The following is a 21,183-nucleotide window of genomic DNA, read 5'->3' as shown; positions in this document are numbered from 1 at the left end:
TCCAGCACTCTCTACAACTGGGATGTCGAGACAATCCCAATCGTCTGAGCTGTCAGGGATAGGGTGGAAGCATAGCGGGTTAGCCAAAATCCTTCCTTCTGCCCTGGCCCCAAACCTTGCCAGAAAGGAACTGTCCTGTCCCCATATATGGTATATATATAGACCATAATGCTTTGCACTCATAAGACACTTGAGATCTAAGATAGCATAGCGGGGTTGAAAGGACCTTTGGCTGAGACCTTGAAGGGTCTCTGTCAATCAGAGGAGGACCACTAACTGACCCAATACAAGACAGGGTGGTATGTTCACTTCATCCACAGAAACAAAAGCAAAACGACTAACCAAAGTCCCTACTGGCTAACTTCAATCAGCACCATAAAAACTCTTACTATGGATATGTTGACATCAACCTATGGTGAGTTCTACTTTCATTCCAAGTCATGAATGGGACCAGGTCCTACTGTAGTGAGGATGAACGGCCGTGGAAGCTGTCCAGAGAAGTGATCGATGTACCTGCCACAGATCGTGCCTCAAAATACAAGAATTCTCAAAGTTCCCGTGGAAGAGCTAAAAATCACCCAGTCTGAGATCTCCAGATCGATATAGAACTGAACCACCTGCATTGTGTTGTAATCAATCATCGAGAAAGGAATTGGCTTTATAATGAAAGGAATTAGCTTTAAAATACTGCTCACCTCCCTCTTCCCTGCCCTCATTCCATATCTTCAGTATGGGTTATACACATATACATATTGGTATATTAAGTAATAATATTTAGCATATGTTTTGTGTGCATGCGTGTATATTTTAGTAGGACTGTTTATCGACTAAATAGTATAGATCAGTGGTTCCCAAACTTTTTAGCACTGAGACCCACTATTTAAAACAGCACTCTGTCAGGACCCACCTAGGTTTACATGACTGTTAAAAAAAAGGAGCTCTAGAAAGAAATAATACTTTTATTTATTTATTTACAAGTAGTAATAACCAGAAAAAAGATGTTCAAACATTTATCTACCTGTCTGTGCACATCCTTGCAAACTGCTGGAGCTGAGCTATTTGCAGGACAAGTAGGATCTATTTGATTTTTGAATTGCCTCAGGGCTTGAGGCAAACTTTCCATCATACTCTTTTCATTGGAGGCTCTGCTGGGCACTATGTGACCTGCCAGAAATCAGGTTGTGACCCACCAGTTTGGGAACCACTGGTATAGATGACTCATTTTTTTCTGTTCAGGAAATTACACAAAATGCCCCTTTTCCTTCCCCCTTAGGAACACCAGAGAGTTGGCTGCTATAAAAAGGAAGTGATTTCAAGTACTCAACTTGCCAGAGGACTTGAGCAGGTGAGTGGAAATGCTTTCTTCTCTTTTTTGCCCTAGTGATGCATCCGTATAGAAAATGATGGTTAACTTGCATGTCAGATCTTTCATGGCATGCAGAAAGGGTATGTGGGGTGTAAACAGTATACATTTGAAGAAGTGGCTGTTTAGTTAACATGAATTTTCTATTTTAGACATTGAAGATATTTTGGACACTAGATTTAAAAAAAAAATAATGAGTAACTACAGCTTAAGAATTGTGACTTGGGAGGTCTTTTCCTTGTGACTAATGCATTTGCCAGTATATACGCTTTAAAGATGCCGCTATGGAATGTAAATATTTGCATAATAAAAATGCACCCTCAATACTTATGACACTGTACAAAATGACAGGCAAAAGTAAGCTCCTTTCCTTAAGGAAAGTACAGGTTAAATGTAGGCACTTCCCTGGAGAAGAGAAAAATTGGTTGCTGTTATTATTTCATAAAACAATTCAAGACCAATCCTATGCATGTCTGCTCAGAAGTAAGTCCCATTATAGTCAGTAGGGACTATTGCAGCGGATAGGATTGCAGCCTATGGGACTTCCCAGGAAAGTGTGGATAGGATTGCAGCCTCAATCACTTTTCAGCTTCGTAAGCTCTGAAAGCAACTTACAAAAATAATGCAAAACACACTTCTTTCTTTGACCTGATTGTAAGTTGTTGAACATTGATGCTCTTCAGTACCATCCAGGGGAAAGGGTGGTTGGTTGAATGACAGGGAAAGGGGAAAGGTCTCTCTTTCCTGAGACATAACACAACTCAGAGAGTTACTTGCATCTGTTCAGCAGCAGCCTTGTGTTTAAAGCTGGAAGCAGGGTGCTATGGCATAGCTGGGCAGCTGCTGACAGCCTGGGACCCTCCAAAGGGCTCGCTGCCAATTCCTGAGACCGCTTCTGTGCCCATCGTCTTCATGCACTGATGGTGGAACAAATCTCTCAGCCAAAGGAGAAGCTGTTTAGTCACCTCCACTTACCTGCCCCGTTCCCCAAAGTAAACTTATGAATTCTTAAAACAGTCGAGTAAGGAGGGGGTCTCGCAGAGCCCCACAAACCCTGGAACCAGCCGGGTACAGACGGTTAACACGTACTGGGTCAGGTGAGTGAGTTTGGGGAGCCAGAAGGACTTTGTTCTCATCCAAGTTCTGGAAGGGGAGGATGCCTAATGATCACCGAGATGTCCTGGATCTCTAAGTTAACTGAATATATTTATTCTGTTCTTTTGCAGCCATGGCAATGAGACTGTTGCTGCTCTGGCCCTGGCTGGCCCTCCTATGTGGTGAGTTTGGGGATGACGAGAAACGGGTTGGCCTCATTCGTTAGTGCTTGCTGCCGGGGAGATGTTGAGGAGCGACAGTGTGGCACTGCTTTGGTGGCAGTTTTGATTTCCAAGCAAACCACCCATGACAAGAGATGATTCTGGCACCTCTCCCAGCTGGGTATCTGGCTGAATAGATTAACTCTATAGTTGGAACCTGGCGACAGTCTGTTTGACAATGCCTTCTCTTCCAATGCATGACTGTGACTAGCTAGCATAGTGTATGGCAAGCTGCTCTAGATTAGCAGTCTCCATCTGGAGACCACTGCACATCGAAAATCCCTTTCCCTGCTGTCCTATCCTAATTTTCGAATCCTGCCGACCACGCCAATTTGTCCCGTCCAAATATCTCAACTCCCTTCTAATGCCTGCTTTTTGGCTAATTAACACCCTCTTTATCTCTAGAACAACCGCTGTGGTGTGCAAAGGAATGAACACAGAACTTCTTATCTATAGCAACTAACCAAATTTATTGCTATAAACACAGACACTCCCTGCAAGTCCTCTTGTCCAGAGGCTTTCCCTCCCCAAAACTCCACTTAACTCAGTGGGTAAAGGTTTGAAGCCTCCAATACAAGTCCAATCTGGTCTCCAAAGCACAGTCCAGTCTTCCCCGTCTTCTGTGTCCTCCAGCAGAGTCCTGGCAGTCCCCTTCTGTAGGTCTGGGTCAGGTAGCTGTCTTGATCTGGTTCCCTCCGGGTCAGGTAGCGTCTCCCTCTGGGTCAGGATCCGGGTTTCCCTCTGGGTCAGCGTCCGGCTTCCGGCTGGGTCAGTGTCCCGCTTCATGCTCCTTTGGTCCTTCTGAAGCTACCTTTTATCCTTTGTGTCCCATTAAGTGCAAATGCAGCTCAGCTGTGAGCTACCTCCTTAGCTCATTCAAAGTCCCATCAAGGTCAAATGAAGCTCAGGTGTCCAACCAGGTCTCCATTGGCCTTGATTGATTACAGCTGTGGAGCCAGCCCTGCCCTTCCCAGAGCTATCAAACAGCTGTCAAAACATGGGATCACTGTCAACACCACATCATCCACCTGATGATCTTCCATTACACCTGCACAAACAGAGCTTACCATTCTGCTGTCTTCCTCTCTGATCTTCCCTAAAGTCTGCATTGGCCAGCCATGTCTGTCTGGAAAATAGGGTGCAGAGCATGTAGGGGCAATGGAATGTGGAAGCAGCTGGCCAGTGCAAACTTGAGGGGAGATCAGAGAGGAAGACAGTAGGCTCCCCCATAGAAAGGTTAGCTCCGTTCATATGGAGGAGGGGTTTTCATGGACAGCAGATTGGCCTGCAGGTCTGGGTTTGGCACCTGCTGCTCGAGATTAGCATGTCTAGTCTGTGAGAAAAGGGAACTGCCACAAAAGTCTTGCCCTCCCAAGACCTTCTGAGGTCGCATGCCAAATGCTGGCCCCGTTAACGGATGAGGTGTCAGCCTATGCGACACCTACGCACCAGTGTTCTATCTGACCCCATCTTCCTTGTCCAACACAGGGAGCAGATGGAGGAACAGTAGGAGCACCTATAGTAGGAGGGCAGTAGGAGGGCAGAAATGGGTGCCCCACCAACACCAATCTGTTGTCAGAGGCGAGTGCTTCAGTTAGCCTCACAGATGTGCCTGTTGAAGGTTTAGCATGAATGCCTTTTGAAGACGAACAGCTTATATCCCTTCTCAACCCATCCCACCCAGATCACTTCAGGGTCACCAGGACAGATGCACAACATCCTGATCCAGCGGGCATGTTATTTATTTATTTATTTTAGCTGCAGTCCTAACCACACTTTCTTGAGAGTAAGCCCCATTAAACAATATAGGACTTACTTCTGAGTGGACCTGGTTAGGCTTGGGGCTGCAGTGCAGCTGCACCAGTGCTACAAAGTTGGATAGGATTGGGCCCTCTGACATTAAAACGATTAAAACATTAAACATGATCACAGCGATTAAAATATGAGTCATTAAAAAGCACCAGCCCCCAGTGTCAGTTAAAAGCCTTTGTGAATAAGAAGGTCTTGAGGCCCTGCTGAGAGGTCTCCAGAGAGGGAAGTGTTCTTAATTCCAGGGGAAGGGAATTCCGTAAATGGGGCACCACCACCGAGAAGGCCCTATTCCTAGCTGCCACCCCCCCCCCTCACCTCTACTGGTAGCAGCACAGTCAGAAGGACCCCCTCAGATGACCTGAGAGGACAGGTAGGGTTATATGAACGAAGGCGGTCCCTCAAATATCCTGGTCCCAAACCATATAGAATTTTAAAAGTCAAAACTAGCACTTTGAATTCAGCCCGGAAATGAACCGGCAGCCAATGTAGCAGTGGCCTAACTGGGTCGAACTGACAAGCACTAGCAACTACATGGGTGGCCGCGTTCTGTACTAGCTGCAGCTTCCGAACTCTCTTCAGAGGCTGCCCCATGTAGAGCGCGTTGCAGCAATCTCATCTAGATGTCACTAGGGCATGGGTCACCGTGGCCCGGTCTGAGCGACCCAGGTATTGTCGCAGCTGGTGAATGAGCTGAAGCTGAATAAAGGCTCCCCGAGCCACGGCCACCACCTAGAACTCCAGGACAACCCCCAAGCTTTGGATTTGCTTGTTCAGAGGGAGTGCAATCCTGTTCAGAGCAGGACAAGAGTCCAATAACCGAGTCATGGACTTCTGGACCAGGAGAACTAGTCGTATCAGGACTTAATATGTTCAAAACTATATTCTGTTAACAAGTAGTTAATAAATCTGAATTCGTCTTGGGGGTTCAGAAACAAGACTATGTAGTGCTCGTATTCCTAGACAACAACTGTGGAAACCAGTGGTTCAATTTTCCCCATTGTACTTGAAATAAAAAGTAGGTCCACCAAGAGGAGAGAATTAGACCAGTTAGATGTCTGCTTTCGGAAGTGCTGATTAGCAGAGGTGAGCTAAACAGTAGTGTCAAGTCTTTCCCCTGAATGAGTAGGGAAATGGTGTGTGTGTGTGGGGGGGATGATATACAAGTGGATTCTGGGGCAATTACAGATGGGGAAACTGAGGCTGAGCCAGAGTCTTGTTTTTTGGGGTTAGCAATTAAGTTTGGACTAGGATGTTGATACCAATGGTTGCTAGAGGCCCTGGACCCCTCATGTCACAACCCCCTATCCCCGGAAGTTATATGGTATGTAAACACTGCCATTGGTACTGAAGTAACAGCATCATGATCTGATCCATTCCTTTCTTAGTTCTTCTTTTCTCCTTCCCTCAATTATTTCAGGCCCTTGTGTAGCAAGTTTCCATGGGAAGGAATTTGTCACGGCCTTCTTAGATAACCACGAAAAAAAGGAACCCGGTTCCAAACTGGAGCTGTTCGTCACCGGATACTATCCTGCAACCACCGTCACAGTGACAGTGAAAAAGCCTGTGTTCCAGAAAACCATTTCGGTCAATGAGGGACAGACAATGTCAGTTCAGCTCCCAACTGGTATAGAAATGAAGGGGACCGACATCTTTGATGGGACTGTGTGGGTCCAAGCTGACAAAGAGATCTCTGTCTTCTCCTACAATTACAAAGACTCCACAACAGGCGCCACTGCAGTGTGCCCAGTTGACCAGCTGGGCACATTATACTATGTGATAACCCCAGAGGGAGGGAAATACAAGCAATTTGCAGTGGTCAGCTCTCGGAATCCTGCTAGAGTCACTATCCACTTGAAAGGGCGTGTGACATTCAAAGGACAGGATTATCCTTTAGGGAGCAAGCTGGTTGTTGATCTCCATCCCTTCCAAACAATGCAGCTGCAAAGCACAGATGATTTATCTGGCACCAGGGTTGAGTCGAACTATCCAGTGGCTGTCTTGAGTGGGCACGGCTGTGCCTGGAAATTCCCCAGTTGTGGCCATGCCGTTGAACAGCTCTTGCCAGTTTCCAGCTGGGGCACCAACTTCATTGTCCCCCCACTGTCCTTCCAAAGTCCAAACCACATGGTCTATATAATTACCTCTCAAAACACTCTAATCAAATCGCAGTCTGGCCTCTCATTGCCAGTTTTCCATAATGTGGAGGCTGGGAAACTGATCCAGTTTGCATTGCAGAAGTTTCAGCCACTTTCTCTGTCTGCTAACGCTGCAATCCAGGTGCTCTACCATTTCAATGGGGCCAAAAGTGGGAACAAAACCTATGAGCCATTCCTCATCAATGTCCCAGCCACCACACACTATTGCATGACCTACCACATTGACGGCAAGAGACCGTTTGAGCATCATGCCGTTATTATCTCCAAAACCTCCGAAACCAGCAGAATCACGCGGCAGAAGGCAACCATTGGAAACCTCCAGTGGACTCCAATCCCTGGCACAGAATATTCTTGGACTCAACAGAGGCTAGGCAAAAAAAATAGCACCCTCTCCCTGGAGCACCCCAGCATTGCTTTTGGGCTCTTCATCCTTGGTGTCCCACAATCTGATGGCTACGGCTCTGTGGCTATTTGCTCGTCCAGTGAGTATTCTCATTTTTGTACAGTGTCTAGCACTTTGCTTGCAGTGACTGTTAACTATATCAATAGCACAGATTATAGAGGTGCAAAGAGCACTCCCTCAGGAAAAATATTCCTACAGATGGCTACCAGGGCAAATCACAGCTTCCAACGGGGCATATATAGGTTGAGAAGGGGACATATACGTAGGAATTGGGCATAAAATAATAACTTGATCAAATTGGTTCATCAATTACCTTTTCTCCATTGACTTCCTACAAACTAACAAGTTTCTCCTCCTGCTATGGTTGTCACTATGTTCCTGGGAAGGCTTTGTGTACCTGCAATAGGTGCATAAGAGGCAAAAATTCCAACTTGAATTATGGAACAGCTATGCTGGGAAAGGCTGAACATGTCAAAATTCAGTACTCTAGGGAGCAGCACTGCTGTGTTGCATTTCAGGTCGAAACAGGCCTGGTCTAAGCTTGAGTGGTGCCTTGACGACCCAATTCCACTGCCCCTCCAAGGTTTTTAAGAGCATCCTAGTGCAGTGGTTCTCACACATTTAGCACCGGGACCCACTTTTTAGAATGAGAATCTGTCAGGAACCCACCAGAAGTGATGTCATGACCAGAAGTGACATCATCAAGCAGGACAATTTTTCACAATCCTAGGCTGCAGTCCTACAACACTTGCCCAGGAGTAAGCCCCATTGACTATCATTGTTAAAAGTAGATACAGAGTGGCCTGTTAAAAGTACCGATCTGTCACATTTCCCCAAATGCAGTCACATATCATGGTAGCAGCAAGTCTAATATATTAAAAATAAAATATTGAAATGAATGGGGACCCACCTGAAATTAGTTCATGACCCACCTAGTGGGTCCCGACCCACAGTTTGAGAAACACTGTCCTCGTGCATTTGTGAGCACATTCCCAGTCACTGCCAGTGTTGCTCTCACCACACAACCAGCAAGAGAGGGTGATGATGGGAAATTTCTGCTCTGTGCCACGCTGTGGCAGACAAACAGTAGCAGGAGAGCAGGTCAGGAACGGGTGATCCTTTTCCCAGTACTAAGATTATTCAGGGACTGGCTTATTGTACAGATGGAAGCCTGGCTACTGATCAGCCCTTCAGCCCTGGATATGGATAAGTGCAGACCCCTATAGGATTGCTGGTCTGGGTTTGTGTGCAATACTTTGTCTCTGCGCCTTCCTCCTTCACTTTCCAACTATTATACGTATCTTGAATGACGATGCAAAGTTACGGCTGACTTCACAGCCAAGTGATGCTGTATTCCAAGGCCTCCTTTCTGCTTAAGGATATCCTCTACTGATGTCTCTTGATGTTGTTGCTTTTGCAATTACATTGGCTTTGTTCCATTGTAGGAATCTCAAAGGTCTCTTGTGGCTCAGTCCAGTGCGGGAAGCAGGAAGTCTGTAAGATCCTTAAGGGACAACCTGTGTGTGTGCCACAGTCGGAGTCTACCTGCTGGGCCCAGGGAGACTCTCATTATCACACCTTTGATGGGAGAAGCTTTGACTTCATGGGCACCTGCACCTATACCATTGCCAAGACTTGCGGTTCAGGGTCAACTCTTCCTTCATTCACTGTTGAGGCCAAGAACGAAATCAGGGATGGAAACAAACATGTTTCATATGTTGGTCTACTGACAGTCAGAGTCTACAACACCGTCATTTCTGTGGCCAGGAACGAGATGGGATTTGTGAGGGTGAGTCTGAGCGGCCATCGTGTTTTGCGCCCCCCCATTTCCCTATTTCCTATTCTTCGTTGCTCTGAAACTTCTCTTCTTGCTTCTGAGTTCTTTGTTACTCTGACTGTATTTCCAGGAGTAAGAGCCTTGCACCCCACTTAAAGGGTCTCTGGTGGGTTGCAGAAGTGAACTTGGAATCATGCAGTTGGAAGCCAGAACTTTCCTCCAATTCCATTTCCCCAGACTGCATTAACGACAAAGCGGTCAGAGTTTCCCAAAGCTGATTCAGAGTGCAATCCTACCCTGCACTGGAACAGGCAAGCCAAGAGGCTTGTGCTGTATCCAGTGCAGTATAGGGGCCCAAAGCGGCTCAGCCAGAGACAAGGGGAAACTTTTCCCCTTACTTTCGGGCAAAGCACACTGGTTCCTATGGTTCTCCTTGAACGTGCCCCGCCTCCCACTCCCCACCTGCCTGCCCTGGGGCTGCCCACTGCCCTCCCTCCCCCCCACCCAGGAATGCCTCCCTCCCACCTCCCTCAAGCCCACCCTAGAGCCTTGCGTCGGCCCAGCCAGGCCAATACAAGGTTTATGGAATAAGCTGCCATGGAGGCTGGATTCAGCTCCATGCGTGTGCCTGCATGTGCCAGCGCAGCTCCATGCACGAATGCAGCTTACTCCCAAGGAGATGCAAACAAGTTTTAAGGAACGTTTGCAACCCTCCTGGGCCAGTGCCAGGGACTTGTGCCGGCCCATTGGTGCCTCTGGATTGCGCCCTCAGTTGACTTCTGGCATCAGGTCTCCATTTTACACAACTTGGGTAATCTTATGGGCCATGAACTGGGCATTTTACCAGCATGTCACCTATTTGATCATGAACTTTGAACTTTCAACCTGATACATTCAGGACTCCAGAAAAAGTCTTGAAAGGAAGCCCAGGGAATCAAGCATAGCTGACTCCCAATGAGGTAAGGATTACATCTGACTTCTCTTGCAGGTGAACTACCAGCAGTCTCAGCTACCCATCTCCCTGCGTGAGGGGAAACTTCAGGTCTACCAGAGTGGAGGCTTGGCTTGGATTGAGACGAACTTTGCACTGAAAGTTGCATACGATTGGAGCAGCTACCTGGTGGTGACGGTCCCGAGCAACTTTTCAGGGAGCTTGTGTGGCCTTTGTGGTGACTACAATGGAGATCCAGCCAACGACTTCAGCACCCCCGACGGCAGCTTGGCCCCCAGTCCTGCGGAGTTTGGGCAAAGTTGGATGGTGCAGGATGGTGACAGGTTCTGTCAGCATGCAGCACCCCCACCAAAAAGCTGCCCATCAGAAAAAGCCCACAAGTATAAAGCTGAAGCATTCTGTGGTTTGATCAGCAAAGGGGGAAATGGCCTGTTCAGCCTCTGCCATTCTGTGCTGGACCCCAGCATCTTTCTGGACAACTGCGTCTATGACCTCTGCTTGACCGACGGCCTCAGGCAGTCACTGTGCCAAGCGCTGAAGAGCTATGCGGATGCCTGTCGGAGGCGAGGAGTCACAGTCTCGGACTGGAGGACGGCCTCTGGCTGCAGTAAGTATGGTAGGGTACTGAAGAGCGAGGCAGCTTCAGAGTTACGGCAAGCAGGTTAGACGTCCCTCACAGAGGTTTGTTCAGAAATATGTATCCCGAAGAGAATAAGACAGAGCACCCTAAATTCTGCAGTTCTGTCTGTGTGAAACCTACAACATGACTGGATCCTAGAGGAAAAAGTAGTTCATTGTTCTAGAAGTTTCTAGTTCTCAGGGATGCAAAGATCTGGTGAAGGCTGCAGTCTAATACACCTGCATTTAGGCAAGTAAAGCCCTTTGACCTCAGTAGACCTGCACAGGATGTCATGTGGAAGTCTCCCCATCACATCCACCTCATGTTGTGGGATGGGTAACACGAAGCAGAACCCAGTACTCCCTCCTCCAAGTGTCCCATTCTGTTCCCCAGACATCCCTGGTACAATAGAGTGGAGCTTAGTTTCGGCAGGCCCTTCTGCCTTGCACTATTGACTGTGTTCTCTCTTTGGCAGCCCTTCCCTGCCCCGAGAACAGCCAGTACAAGGCCTGTGCAGCTCCATGTCCTGCCACCTGCAACTCTCAAGCCGGTCCCAGCAACTGCGGCTCACTGCCGTGCGTGGAGAGCTGCCAGTGCAATGACGGCTTCGTGCTGGATGCTGGAAAGTGCATCCCCAAGGCCTCCTGTGGGTGCATCTTTGAGGGGAAGCTCTTCTCCCCCGGGGAGCAGTTCTGGGGAGACGGCACCTGCTCAAGACGCTGCATCTGTGACCCCAGAAGCAAAAAGGTGACTTGCAAAACCACAGGTTGCAAGAGCGGTGAGCAATGCAGAGTGGAGAAGGGCATCCAGAACTGCTACCCTACCAGCAGCGGCACCTGCTCGACTTCAGGACACGGCCACTATATCAGCTTTGTTGGTCAGAGGTTTGACTTCCAGGGCACCTGTCTGTATCAGTTCACTGGGATGTGTATGGAGAGAAATGATCTGGAGAACTTCCTGGTTCTTGTTCAAAACGACCGTCGAGGCAGCAAGGCCGTGTCCTTCACCAAGGCGGTGAACATCAATATTTATGGCAATTCCATTGAGATTAGTCCAAAATACCCTGGAAAAGTAATGGTGAGTTCCACAGATCTTTTTGCTTTTCTGTGATGAGTTTTTTTCCTACTCTGTTGTGTTTTTGGTTCACTTATTTATTTTCCTTCTTTGTATACAAGGGAGGGCACTAGGATGCAGGACTCTTCTTGTCTGGTGTGCTCAATGAGCATTGAGCTGGGCCACTGTGAGATACAGGAATCTGGATTGGATGGGCCTTTGGCCTGATCAGGCAGGGCTCTTCTTTTGTTCTTATTCTCCCTCTGTTTGTTATTTATTACTAGTGACGTGCTCTCTAGACAGTGAGCAGGTCTAAAACCTGTGGCACATCCCAGTTTTTTGTTTAAAACACCTGTACAGAATTTTGGAGCATGACAATAGAGAAGAGGACAGAAAAACGAGATTGGTCTGCTGGTTATGATGTCACAAAAGCCATAAGCTCTGATTTAAGACCTGTTTGATTATTGGGATTCCAGGGGGACGATCGTCCTGGAGTTTCCCCTCCAGGTAAAAGATCACAGGGATCTCCAACACATTGACAGCTCCAAGAAACCATCTCAATATCCTGAAATGTTTTCTAAGCCAGGCTCAAAAACTGATTTTGGAAAGGAAAGGGAAAAATCAGGAGAGGCCAATGTTACTAAATCTCTGCATTATTTTCTTCCCTTCTAAACGCCTCCCAGGTCAACGGCTTCCTGATCAATCTGCCGTACAGGATGGGCAACAACAAAGTCTCCATTTACAGGAGAGGGCAAGAGGCAGACGGACTTCTTCCTGACCATCACCTTTGACTGGCAAAGCCGGATCACCATGAGTGTGCCCAGCACTTACGCCGGGGCCCTTTGTGGTCTGTGCGGGAACTTCAACGGCAACAAAGGAGACGACTTGATCATGAGAGATGGCAACGTGGCTCCAAATCCATCAGCCTTTGGTCAGAGCTGGAAGCTGCAGAACATACCAGGCTGCACAGAATTCAGAAAGGGAACCTGCCCGGGCCTAGGAACCATTGAGGCTCAACAACGGACTCTCAGTGGGGAATGTGGGCTTCTCCTTGACAAAAAGGGTGCATTCAGAGAGTGTCACGACAAAGTGGATCCTGAGGGATACTTCCAAGACTGTGTATCTGATTATTGCTACTTTCGAGGCCAACCAGCTGTGATCTGCAAAGCCTTGGCCAGCTATGCGCTGGCCTGCCAGGCAGCCGGGGCGACTCTCTATGCTTGGAGGTCTGACTCCTTCTGCAGTAAGTACTCGTATGCCAAGCAAACGTCAGGGGCATAAAGAACATAATGTCCAATGAACAGACTGTTTGAAAGCAGGGAAAGGGTCCGCTCTCCAAGTGAGGCACTCAGCTGAAATGTACCAAGAAGTATAGAAGGGCCAGATTCTTATAAGATGAAGAGGATAGATAGAAGTAATAACACAGAGTCTTAGCAAAAGCAGGGACAGAAACATGCATTCGATGTCACAGGGACCCACGTGGAAGGTAATCATGGAGGGATTTCAGCATGAAAGTTGGCTTCATACTGTCCAAGTCAAAGTTTTAACTTTCCTAAGCTCGTTATACTGGTTATTTGACGTTCACCTTTGTTTCCATCTTGCAGGTCTTCCTTGTGCCCCAAACAGTCACTACGAGCTCTGCGCTTCAGACTGTGCCCAGACCTGTGGAAGCATCTATGTTCCAATCCCTTGCACGGGGAGGTGCCAGGAAAGCTGCGTGTGCGATCAGGACTTTGTGCGGAGCGGCGATCAGTGCGTCCCCATCTCCCGGTGCGGCTGCTACTATCAAGAGAGATACTACTTAGCAGGAGAGACTTTCTATCCCACTTGCCAGGAGCGTTGCAGGTGCCAAGAGGGGGGGACTGTGAATTGTGAAGCCTTCAGCTGCGGTCCCAATGAGGACTGTGGTGTGGAAAACGGCATCCAGAAGTGCTACCCTGTTGGGAGCGCCACCTGTTCTGTGGCTGGTGGCGTTCACTACCTCTCATTTGATCAGGTGCCCTTTGATTTCCACGGCACCTGCACATACACCTTGGCTAAGACCAAAGCAAGCAGCCAGAACCTGACCCCCTTCACCGTTAATGTGGAGAACGGGGCCAGGGAGGACGGGAAGATGTCGGTTTCCAAGATGGTGTCCGTCAGCGTCCATGGCGTCACTCTCACCTTCCTGAAGAACAAGCCAGGGCTAGTGAAGGTGAGTCTAGAACCATAAGAAGGCAACTATCATTAGCTGCTCCTTTTCCATAAAGTTGTTACCCATCATTGTACATTTAAATCAGGTCAGTCCTTTACAAGCACTGAGACTAGAGCCATTATAAGCCCACAAACCTGGAAAGGGAAATATTTGTTTTTCTTCTGAGTAGACATATATAGAATTATGCTGTTGGAGCGCTAGATTCTTAGGTTTAATGCATAGGATTCTTACTGTAGATCTATATTTCAGGCTTCTCCTCCCGTCTATTTGATTCATCTCTGGCATCAAATTTTCTAGGAATGCAATATGTTTAAAATAAGTCGTGGCATGTCCTCAATGGAACTCCTTGCCACAGGGTGTGGTGATGACTCCTGGCCTAGATGTCTTTCAATAGGGATTGGACAGATTAATGGAGTAACCGTCCATCCCAGGTTACACTAGAACTATATGCAACCTGTATCTGAATGCAAGGTAGAAGGTGTGAGTACAAGATATGTGTCTCTTGTTATCATGAGTGTTCCCTGGATCATCTCATGGGCCACTGTGAGATACATGAAGCTCACAGGGATGAGCCCTTGGCCTGATTCAGCATAATGCATAGGATCCCTATAGTAGATATATTTCAAGCTGCTCCTCCCATCCTATTTGAATCATCTCTGGCATCTAAATTTCTAGGAATTTAAATTTTTGAAATATTTCTTTACTTGACAAGTACTTAATGAAACTCTTTTCCATAGGAGTGGAAAGTGATGGAGTAACCGCACATCTCTGGTTACAAGTCACTAGGACTGTAGGAAACCTCTGGGTTTTAGAGGTGGCCTGTCTCTGAATGCCAGGTGCAAGGGGGTGACTAAAGGATATGGGTCTCTAGTTGTCCTGAGTGCTGCCTGGATAATATTGTGGGACACTGTGAAATATAAGAAGTTCACAGTGATGGGCCTTGGCCTAATTTAGCAGAGCTCTTTTTATGCATAATTGCAGTTGGAATAATTGGGACAAGGGTTCCCTTGGAATTCATGATTAATATGAGGATATCAGAATCAGCAACTACCCCTTAATAATTGAAGGGGTACAATTGATAACAATCAAACACTTCTTCTTGGTCAGAGAACCCTACGCTACAACCCTACGCTCTGTTCCCTGCAGGTGGGTGTTACGTTCCAGGTCCTTCCTGTGACCCTTTCTGGAGGGCGGCTCAAAGGCGCAAGGGGTGACCACAGCATATGGGTCTCTTCCGGTCTTGATTGCTCGCTGGATCACCTTGTGGGCCATACAGGAAATTCACAGTGATGGGCCCCTGGCCTGATTTAACAGGATTGAATGGGCCATTGGCCTGATCCAGCAGGGCTCTTCTTGTGAATAATTAAAGTTGGAATAATTGGGAAAAGGGTTCCCCGGAATATGTGGTCAATATGATGATAGTGGGATCAACCATTACCCCTTAACAACTGAAGGGTTAAAGTGGAAAACAACCAGGCACTTCTTCTTCACTAGAGAACCCCATGTTACAAGGGAATGCTCTGTTCCTTGCAGGTGGATGATACATTGCAGCTCCTCCCCGTGACCCTTTCTGGAGGGCGGCTCAGAGCCCATCCACATGGCACCAGAGTCCTGGTCCAAGCTGACTTTGGCCTCATTGTGAGCTATGACTTTGCTTCTCGCGTGACGGTCACCGTCCCAAGCAATTACCAGGATGGGCTGAGTGGCCTGTGTGGGAACTACAATGACCAGAAGGGGGATGAATTTCTGCTCCCAGATGGAAGGGCGGTCACCGATGTCAACACGTTTGGTGCTGCCTGGAAAGTTTTGGTCCCGGGAGCAGACGGATCCTGCTTAGACGGGTGCCCTGGGAACAAGTGCCCGGTCTGCGACGAGAGGCAGAAGGAGGTTTTGAAACAGCGCAAGTACTGTGGGATCCTCAGTGCGGACGACGGCCCCTTGAGTGCCTGTCACGCCGCGGTGGACCCCAAAGTGTATCTCAGCAACTGCATCTATGACTCCTGCTTGGTCGATGGGGACAGAGAAGTCTTGTGCCAGAGCATCCAGAGCTATGTGTCTGCCTGTCAAGATGCAGCGGTCTCTTTCGACTCCTGGAGGACCCCGTCGTTTTGCCGTAAGTATTGGAGGCTGAGCACTGGGATAGATGTAAACTGAGTAGTGAAATGGGGAACAGCATCTGAGCAGACTCCCTTTTACTTATGGGAATAATTCATGCATATCTTCTCCAGTTGCCAACTCCTACCCAGGTGCCCTCTTCTCCTCTCCCCTTCCGTCTTCAGCAGAATCGGGGATCTTTCCCTCTAATCTCTACGTCTTTCCAATTTAGCACTGACGTGCCCAGCCAACAGTCACTACGAGGTCTGTGCCGACCTCTGTTCCATCTCCTGTGCCAAGATCACCGATCCAGGAACCTGTCCAAGTACTTGTGCCGAGGGCTGCCAGTGTGACGATGGCTTCTTCTTTGATGGCCGTGCCTGTGTGACTGCGGAAAACTGTGGCTGCCTGTGGAATGGCCGTTACTTCAAGGTAGCTGACCTTTGAACTTTATTCTCCCACCCTCCATTTTTTGGTCACTAACACTGATCCTTAGATGGATGACATTATTCTTTTATTCATTGAGCATTTTCGCTTTGTGAGAAGGAATCTCATTGCTGAGGACACATGATCTGATGTTTGCCATATTTCTATTGCTTTCTGATCTCCCACCAGCCCCATGAGAAGGTTCTTCTGAACAACTGCCGGGAAAGTTGCACCTGCATCCCAGGCCGGGGGGTTAAATGCGAGGCCCAGAGATGCACCGCTGATGAGGAATGCGTCACCAAGGATGGAGTCATGCGTTGCATCAAGAAGGGTAACTACTAAGATATATGTGCTCACACAGGCTGTTCACAAGTTCCTGTGGGAAGGAATTTGTCACGTCCTTCTTAAATAACCATGAGAAAAGGAACCCAGTTCCAAACGTGGCATGTTCCCAACATTTCCCTGACAAATATCAGCAGGAGAGCAGGTCAGGAACAAGTGATCCTTTTCCCAGTGTCGAAGGTTATTCAGGGAAGGGCTGATTATAGATTTGGAAGCCTGACTGCTGATCTGCCATTCAGCCCTGGATATGGATAAGTGCAGACCCCTATAGGATTGCTGGTCTGGGTTTGTGTGCAATATTTTGTCTCTGTGCCTTCCTCCTTCACTTTCCAACTACTGTACGTATCCTCAGTGACTATGCAAAGTTATATTCCAAGGCCTTATTTCCGTTTCTGGATATCCTCTGGAACTGTCTCTTCATATTGCTGCTCTCTCCATGACATTGGCTATGTTCCATTGCAGGAATCCCACAGGTCTCCTGTGGCTCAGTCCAGTGCAGGAAGCAGGAAGTCTGTAAGATCCAAAAGGGTCGGCCGGTGTGTGTGCCACAGTCGGAGTCTACCTGCTGGGCCCAGGGATACCCTCATTATCACACCTTTGATGGGAGAAGCTTTGACTTCATGGGCACCTGCACCTACACCATCGCCAAGACTTGCGGTTCGGGGTCAACTCTTCCTTCATTCACCGTGGAGGCCAAGAACGAAATCAGGGGTGGAAACAAGCACGTTGCTTATGTTGGTCTGGTGACAGTCAGAGTCTACAACACCGTCATTTCTGTGGCCAGAAACGAAATGGGATTTGTGAGGGTGAGTCTGAGCGGCAAGGCTGGTACCTAGGGAGGACCACCCCCACCCAGCCCTCTCTACCTTTGCCTCTTGTTCAGGGTCTCAGGGCTAGCTGACTCCCCACGAGTCGTGGATTGAGTCTGACTTCTCTTGCAGGTCAACTACCAGCGGTCTCAGCTGCCCATCTCCCTGCGTGAGGGGAAACTTCAGGTCTACCAGAGTGGAGGTTTGGCTTGGATTGGGACGGACTTTGCGCTGAAAGTTGCCTACGATTGGAGCAGCTATCTGGTGGTGACGGTCCCCAGCATCTTTTCAGGGAGCTTGTGTGGCCTTTGTGGTGACTACAACGGAGATCCAGCCAACGACTTCCGCACCCCCGACGGCAGCTTGGCCCCCAGTCCTGCGGAGTTTGGGCAAAGTTGGAAGGTGCAGGATGGTGACCGGTTCTGTCAGCATGCAGCCCCCCCACCAAAAAGCTGCCCATCAGAAGGAGCCCACAAGTATAAAGCTGAGGCATTCTGTGGTCTAATCAGGAAAGGGGGAAATGGCCCGTTCAGCCTCTGCCATTCTGTGCTGGACCCCAGCATCTTTCTGGACAACTGCGTCAATGACCTCTGCTTGACCGACGGCCTCAGGCAGTCACTGTGCCAAGCGCTGAAGAGCTATGCGGATGCCTGTCGGAGGCGAGGAGTCACAGTCTCGGACTGGAGGACGGCCTCTGGCTGCAGTAAGTATGGCAGGGTACTGAAGAGCGAGGCAGCTTCAGAGTTAAGGCAAGCAGGTTAGACGTCCCACACAGAGATTTGTTCAGAGGTATGTATCCCAAATGGAATAAGACAGAGCCAGGAGCACCCCAACTTCTGCAGTTCTGTATGCAGGAAACCTAGAACGGGGCAGGATTCTAGAGAAAGGAATAGTTCATTGTTCTAGAAGTTTCTAGTTCTCAGGGACGCAAAGATCTGGTGAAGGCTGCAGTCTAATACACCTGCATTTAGGCAAGTAAAGCCCTTTGAACTCAGTAGACCAGCACAGGATGCCCTCTGGAAGTCTCCCCATCACATCCACCTCATGTTGTGGGATGGGTAACACGAAGCAGAACCCAGTGCTCCCTCCTCCAAGTGTCCCATTCTGTTCCCCAGACATCCCTGGTACAACAGAGTGGAGCTAAGTTTCGGCAGGCCCTTCTGCCTTGCACGATTGACTGTGTTCTCTCTTTGGCAGCCCTTCCCTGCCCCGAGAACAGCCAGTACAAGGCCTGTGCAGCTCCGTGCCCTGCCACCTGCAACGACCTAGCCAGACCCAGCAACTGCGACTCGCTGCCGTGCGTGGGGAGCTGCCAGTGCAATGACGGTTTTGTGCTGGATGCTGGGAAATGCATCCCCAAGGCTTCCTGTGGATGCATCTTTGAGGGGAAGCTCTTCTCCCCCGGAGAGCAGTTCTGGGGAGACGGCACCTGCTCAAGACGCTGCATCTGTGACCCCAGAAGCAAACAGGTGACTTGCAAAACCACAGGTTGCAAGAGCGGCGAGCAATGCAGAGTGGAGAAGGGCATCCAGAACTGCTACCCTACCAGCAGCGGCACCTGCTCGATTTCAGGGCAACGTCACTATCTCAGCTTCGACGGTCAGAGGTTTGACTTCCAGGGCACCTGCCTGTATCAGCTCACTGGGCTCTGCGCGAGGAGAGATGGTCTGGAGAACTTCCTGGTTCTTGTTCAAAACGACCGTCGAGGCAGCAAGACCGTGTCCTTCACCAAGGTGGTGGACATCAATATTTATGGCAATTCCATCGTGATCAGTCGAGAACAGCCTGCGAAAGTCATGGTGAGTTCCGCAGATCTTTTTGTTGTTCTTGGATGGGCTTTTTCTATTCTGCGGTTCCTTTGGTTCTTTTATTCATTCTCCTTCTGTGCGATATTGATTACTAGTGAGGTGCCCTCTGTACAGTAAGCAGGTCTAAAATCTGTAGCACGTTCCAGTGTTTCATTTAAAGCACCTGTACAGAACATGCCTGTAGAGGAGAGGACAGAAAACGAAGAATGGTCTGCCGGTAACGATGTCACGAAAGCCGTAAACTTTGATTTTCCCTTTTGCATACCTCCCAGGTCAACGGCTTCCTGATCAATCTGCCGTACAGGATGGGCAACAACAAAGTCTCCATTTACAGGAGAGGGCAAGAGGCCGTGGTGCAGACGGACTTCTTCCTGACCGTCACCTTTGACTGGCAAAGCCGGATCACCGTGAGTGTGCCCAGCACTTACGCCGGGGCCCTTTGTGGTCTCTGCGGGAACTTCAACGGCAACAAAGGAGACGACTTGATCATGAGAGATGGCAACGTGGCTCCAAATCCATCAGCCTTTGGTCAGAGCTGGAAACTGCAGAACATACCAGGCTGCACAGAACTCGGCCCGGGAACCTGCCCGGGCCTAGGAACCATTGAGGCTCAACAACGGACTCTCAGTGGGGAATGTGGGCTCCTCCTTGCCAAAAAGGGCCCTTTCAGAGAGTGTCACAAGAAAGTGGATCCTGAGGGATACTTCCAAGACTGCGTGTCTGATTACTGCTCCTCTCAAGGTCAACCAGCTGTGATCTGCAAAGCCTTGGCCAGCTATGTGCTGGCCTGCCAGGCAGCCGGGGCGACTCTCTATGCTTGGAGGTCTGACTCCTTCTGCAGTAAGTACTCCTGTGCCAAGCAAACGTCAGGGGGGTAAAGAACAGAACCATGGCATTATTATTATTATTATTATTATTATTATTATTTTTAAGAAGCTTTCAAGTCCTCCCCACATATTTGGCACAATACTTTGTGTCCCAATAAACAAAGCAGAGTTTTCAAAGCAGAGGAAGGGTCTGCTCTCTAAGTGAGGCACTCAGCTGTAGGGTACCAAGAAGCAGAGAAGGACCAGATTCTTCTAGGATGAAGAGGATAGATAGAAGTAAAGGTTCTAGGAAAACATAGCGTCTTAGCAAAAGCAGGCACAGAAGCATGCATTCGATGTCACAGGGACCCACGTGGAAGGTAATCATGGAGGGATTTCAGCATGAAAGTTGGCTTCATACTGTCCAAGTCAAAGTTTTAACTTTCCTAAGCTCGTTATACTGGTTATTTGACGTTCACCTTTGTTTCCATCTTGCAGGTCTTCCTTGTGCCCCAAACAGTCACTACGAGCTCTGCGCTTCAGACTGTGCCCAGACCTGTGGAAGCATCTATGTTCCAATCCCTTGCACGGGGAGGTGCCAGGAAAGCTGCGTGTGCGATCAGGACTTTGTGCGGAGCGGCGATCAGTGCGTCCCCATCTCCCGGTGCGGCTGCTACTATCAAGAGAGATACTACTTAGCAGGAGAGACTTTCTATCCCACTTGCCAGGAGCGTTGCAGGTGCCAAGAGGGGGGGACTGTGAATTGTGAAGCCTTCAGCTGCGGTCCCAATGAGGACTGTGGTGTGGAAAACGGCATCCAGAAGTGCTACCCTGTTGGGAGCGCCACCTGTTCTGTGGCTGGTGGCGTTCACTACCTCTCATTTGATCAGGTGCCCTTTGATTTCCACGGCACCTGCACATACACCTTGGCTAAGACCAAAGCAAGCAGCCAGAACCTGACCCCCTTCACCGTTAATGTGGAGAACGGGGCCAGGGAGGACGGGAAGATGTCGGTTTCCAAGATGGTGTCCGTCAGCGTCCACGGCGTCACTCTCACCTTCCTGAAGAACAAGCCAGGGCAAGTGAAGGTGAGTCTAGAACCATAAGAAGGCAACTATCATTAGCTGTTCTTTTTCCACGAAGGTGTTTCCCAGTAGCGTACACTGAGCTCAGGTCAGTCCTTCACAAGCACTGAGACTAGAGCCATTACAAGCCCACAAACCTGGCAAGGGGGAATATTTGTTTTTCTTCTG

General features: G+C 48.8%; 1 pseudogene; it reads left to right on the top strand.

The window, feature by feature from the left end:
- Positions 1 to 2,591: 2,591 nt before the first annotated feature.
- LOC136661530 (IgGFc-binding protein-like) overlaps positions 2,592 to 21,183 on the top strand; it is a 30,869-nt pseudogene continuing 12,277 nt past the window's right edge.

This window comes from Tiliqua scincoides, chromosome 10 (assembly GCF_035046505.1).
Source record: "Tiliqua scincoides isolate rTilSci1 chromosome 10, rTilSci1.hap2, whole genome shotgun sequence".
In the NCBI taxonomy this organism is placed as follows: Eukaryota; Metazoa; Chordata; class Lepidosauria; order Squamata; family Scincidae; genus Tiliqua; species Tiliqua scincoides.
This window is presented reverse-complemented; position numbering and strand designations above follow the sequence as displayed.